The sequence below is a fragment of the Dipodomys merriami genome, unplaced genomic scaffold (assembly GCF_024711535.1).
Source record: "Dipodomys merriami isolate MVZ:Mamm:240054 unplaced genomic scaffold, mDipMer1.0.p SCAF_104, whole genome shotgun sequence".
Lineage (NCBI taxonomy): Eukaryota > Metazoa > Chordata > Mammalia > Rodentia > Heteromyidae > Dipodomys > Dipodomys merriami.
Genome location: NW_027202316.1, coordinates 223,605 through 228,850, shown reverse-complemented (window position 1 = coordinate 228,850; position 5,246 = coordinate 223,605). Strand labels below are relative to the sequence as shown.

At 40.1% G+C, this 5,246-nt stretch overlaps 1 pseudogene across 1 annotated transcript; it reads right to left on the bottom strand.

Annotated features, from left to right (window-relative positions):
* Positions 1 to 750: 750 nt before the first annotated feature.
* On the bottom strand, positions 751 to 1,341 carry LOC138810585 (small ubiquitin-related modifier 2 pseudogene; annotated as a pseudogene). Its single transcript, XR_011367181.1, has one exon. The product of XR_011367181.1 is annotated as a small ubiquitin-related modifier 2 pseudogene (transcript).
* Between the last annotated feature and the right edge of the window lie 3,905 nt (positions 1,342 to 5,246).

Below are 5,246 nucleotides of genomic sequence, written 5' to 3'. Positions count from 1 at the left end.
AAGGTCACACCCAAATATTGTACCCTGGGAAATAAAGCTACTTTGGGGGAATGACAGTGGAGTGGATAGTACAAAAGCAAATATACTGAATATATGTAACTGAGGGGAGAGACTTGGGGCATCTGAGGTGGGGGAGGAAGGGGAGTACCATGGATAATGAAACATTCCAGTGTAGCACTGTCTTAGGAGGAAATGTGTCCTGAAGGGAACACAGCAGGAACTACAAGTGGAAAATGGGGTTAGAAATAGAATCTGAAGTGGTCAGGAGAGTTATAATTCAGTAGAATGGTTATGGTAAAATCAACATTTTGTTTTTGTTTTTTTTTTCATTTTAAACAAGTTTATTTAAACAACAAGATGCTTGACTTGAAGGGTAAACTATCTAGGATTTTTTTAAAGAGTAATTTACCCCTACTTAAAGACAGATTGCCCTACATGTAACAGCTACGTACAAAAAAGTTATAAAATTGTCCTTGGTTTTACAATGATAAATGAAACCATTAAAATTCTCCAATCAAACAAGGTATGCAAGGATTTTTGTTTTTTGTTTTTTGTTTGTTAAAACAGTGAGAGCAAAATAACTTACTGAAATATAAAGATAAAAGCTGAATGAGCATGCCACGAATGGAGAAGGGGGATATTTTCACAGGACCAGTATTTTTCCCCATCCCATCTCCATTTGATGTTAATCAAAATATACCATTGGCCATTTAGTTTAAAAGAAAAGAAAAAGAAAATAGAAAAGCAATATGCTTGTGCACATACACCAGTTACTTTATGTACAATAAAGGAATGGGGAAGGGGAAAATGAAAGAATAGAGCAAACTATACTGTAGTAGTCAGGATGTGGTGGAACCAAATTGCAGTTTTCTAATTAAGAATGTATTCTTGGTCTATAAGAACAAAGTTCTGGAGCAAAGTAGCAGGTTCCCTTTTTTAGTAGACACCTCCTGTCTGCTGCTGGAACACATCAATTGTATCTTCATCCTCCATTTCCACCTGTGCAGGTGTGTCTGTGTCATTGATTGGCTGCCCATCAAATCGGAATCTGACCTGCCTCATTGACAAACCCTGTCGTTCACAATAGGCTTTCATTAGTTTACTAAGTGGTGTATGCCTCTTCATCTTAAACGGCACCACAGAACCGTCCTGCCCCGCCACCTTCAAATTAATATGATCGTTGTTCTCAGTCTTGACTCCTTCTTTGGGCTTTTCTTCGGCCATGGCGAGCGCCAGTCTCCTCAGATGCCGCTTCACACAAGAGGTCCCCGGTCCGCACCGAATGAGCACACAGGCAGCACCACAGCGGCTGGAGGAGGTGGCAGCAATGGACGAGGCTGAGGGCGCCTGCAAGTCCTGCGCTCCCTCCCCCAACCCTGCATGCGCGAGCACGAGCCTCCTAGGCCTCCTATTGGCTCCGAGGCCTCCTATTGGCTCCCAGCTCCACGCGCAATGCTTACATAACCACCACCCCCTCCCTGCCCCCCCCTCCCCCCCCCCTCCGCTGTTTTTGTTTTCTCTCTCAATGAAAGATTTCTCATATAAGCCCATGCCTATTATTCAATATTAGGAGATACAAGATGATTCATTTCTCATGGTCAAGAGTATCAAGGTGATTCATTTATCAAATTCAAAAGTATCCAAAAGCCATATCATTGGGATAATAAGCTACCATAATTTCAGATGAAGTCGTAGTTTTTTAAAATAATGAAAGGTTTAGTGAATAGAAGATGTGATCAGTGCACTGCTCTATGCCACTATACACAGAGTTGGCCTTGATTTCCTGGGTCTGCTTAGGCATTCCTGTTCCACCCAGGCTTCCAGACCCCAGTTTCCACATCTACTTACCTCCCAAATGCTGAGCTTCCCTGAAGGGAGAATAGGCAAGACACAAGACAATTTGTACGAATAACTGTATAAAACTTTCTTTACACTCTATTTACTTTGCCCTGAATCCATGAGAGAGACAGTGAAGTTGTCTTCTCCCTAAAGAAGGGTGTTTGTGTGAACTACCCCTAAAGATCACCAGTGAGGCAGCAGCTCTGTGTGATCAGCAGACTGTTAGGTGGAGGTTAATGTCACTCCCCTCCCCCCGCCCCCCACAAGGTTGTTGCTGTTCCTTTCCCATGAATATTTATTTATTTTTAACCCACCTGTCTGGTTTATAGACCTTCTCTTGCATTAGCAACGAAAGACTAGATAATTCTTTTTTACCCGCACAGAGTAAATGCCCAGGCGTATTTGTTGACTGAATGAAGTAGTTTGCGAGTCTCAACAGATTTGTATGTGCTAATAACCCTGAGTGGAGAGCAGTACTGTCAGCTCTGTTAACAAAGCATTAAGCAGAAAGTGGGAATGTGAACACAGGGATAATATAGCGCAATTGCTGGCTGCAGCTGGTAATTGGAGTTTAGCCACTGCGCATACATTTATACAGCCCTTCGTGTTTCTTCCTTTTTTCTACCCTGAGAGCTCATTCTTTTGAGTTTCATGTCTGTGTCATCTCCATCCAATAATATTCATTAAGCTCCTCCGTGCCCCTTTTAATGAATGCAAATGTGCAGGTTGAAGGATAGGGCTTTTATGGGACAGGGCTTTGTCCTGGAAGGAGTAATCCTGAGTGGATATGAGTTTGTCACACTGTTTTCCTCAGTTCAGTGTGCTAATTAGATCAATCACATATTTTTGTTGGCAGGCTCAGCTGCCTCTTTAAAACAAGAGGTAAATCAGTAGGCCTTTGTACTAGGAGATGTTATCCAACTCTGTGTCAGTGTTAGCCATTAGTGTGGACTTTATATTGGTTCTGTAAATGGCCACTTTACACAATGGGTGTTTATGCCCTCTGTGTTCATCACTTTTGTCTCTTACTGCAGTCTGCCTTTCACTCACTAGGCCTTACTTCATTTGTGATGCTCTGCTTGCGACCACCATTGGGTTAGGTTCCAAAATGTCCTAAAATTAAGTTAATTGCATAAAAAGTTGGATGAAATATACAGAAACCTTGCTTGTCTCACCATGAGTGGATTATGAGATCCCACCAGCATGTACCGTAGCCCTGTTTTGCTCCCACTATTTTATTTGTAGTTTTTCTTAATCTTCCTTTGAAAGTGGTTTTGATTGGCTCAATTTTGTGTGCTCTTTGTTGTCACTTGCCTGATCCCTCATCAACACAGCACCTGCTTCATCTATAATAGCTATATATTGTCATTCTCTGCCTCTGTCTTTTCTTTCTTTGTCTTCCTACAGCCAGCGCAGCCTATGTTTACCTACTGGGGCTCATTTCTTTAAATTCATACTTTGTCCTACAGCTTTGTTCAGAGTTCTTTATGAACGTCTAATTGCTTAAGGAATTAGAGTTTAATTCCCTTGATTAGATTTCATTACCAGTTGGACACCCTCTGTCAGTGGTATTTCCTGTACTTTTCAAGAGGAACTCCTGTGTTCAGGTGAGAATGTTTACTACTCCCTGCAGGATGGCACCATGGTAGAAGCCTGGGAACTAGAGTCAAACTTGCTGGGATCACGTGGTAATTTGGCCCTCTTTGCTCATCTGTAAATTGGGTGTGATAGGCCATTGTGTGGATCTTATACATAGTAAGAATTAGCAAAAGGGTGAAATATGTTGTTACCTAAAACCCCTTTTGATTATGTTAGCACTTATATACTGTACCTACTGTGTATATTTAGGCACATATTGTCCTTCAGTCTTTTCTCATGAACTGGTTTATTCATCAGAATAACTCGACACAGAAAGATAGCAGCACCATTTTATAGATGAGAAAACTGAAACATCCCATATGGCAGGTAAAGTGGTAGGGCTAAGATTTGAATATAGGAAATCTGCCTTTAAAACCTGTGGATTAAGTACTAGTCTTTCTATCCAAATTCTGTTTGTGTGATAAGGACCTGTCAGATGAACCCCTTTAGGACTCTTTCATTCCCCATCCTAGCCCACGCTGATATTCTTCCATCTGAATGCCTAATGTATTTAGTAGATAGAACAAGTTGGTGATTGCCAAAACTTTCATTGCTTTATATCCTTGAGTCTTATATTTATACTAATACTTCCTTTGACTATAATTTTTGCATAGTGTCATAGAGAATCTGAAATATCAAGAGACCAAATAAGAAAATATATCTCAAAATAACCACTATTCACAGATTATCTAACCTCCTAGTCTTATTTATGAATAACAATGTAGAACATATATAACACATAATTATGATCATGCAATTTGTTTAGTGTTTCATCTTGCTTTTTATAATTAATATTATAACATGAAAATTGTCCTGTGTCATTAAATATTATCAGTTGTTGTAGAGAATGTGATAACTTAAATGCTTATTTAGTTTGAATACAGTGGTCATAGTGCTTCTGATTTTCAAGTGACTACACTACAGACATTTCTATGGTGAACTATGTCAAAAGTTGTGACCTTAAAAAGACTTGTGGTAAATATGCAAAATTACCTTTCAAAGATAGCACCAACTTCTTTCTTTCTCTATTGTGGGAGATGAGTGTTTCTCAGCATTAATTGCCCTCCCAATATTTTGATATACCTTTGCTAATGAGATAGGTGCACCCAACCCAAAGGACTTCAAAGTAGTAAGACTCAAAGTCTTTATAGTCCATGAGCACTTATGTAATTGATTTTCAATAGTGGATGAGAAACTTTCTAGAATTTTAGGATCTAAAAGCTGTGAAAATTATTTACAATATCCCCATTACTTTTTTTTTATTCTTTCGTACTGCTGGAGTTGGAACCCAGGGCCTTACAATACTAGACAGGTACTCTACCACTGAGCTTATGTTTCTCATTCCCAGCTTAATGTTTTTTGTTTTTGTTTTGTCGGTAGTAGGGCTTGAACTCTGGGCTTGGGTGCTGTCCCTGCGCTCTTCAGTTCAAGGAGAGCGCTGTACTACTTGAGCCACAGCACCACTTCCGGTTTTCTAGTGGTTTATTGGAGATAAGAGTCTCATGTTCTTTCCGGTCAGGCTGGCTTTGAACTGTGATCCTCAGATCTCAGCCTCCTGAGTAGCTAGGATTACAGGCGTGAGCCACCAGCGGCCACCTCCCAGCCTAATGTTTTGAAGGTAAAGAAAGTGAGACAGCGAGGTCTGGTAACTGTACAAACTCATATAGCTGGTTAGGAATAGAACCTTAAATTTCCAGTTTTAAAACTCACTGATTTTTTCATTAGGTCACATTGTTTCATGTTTACCTTCATCCATCCAAATACCTCCA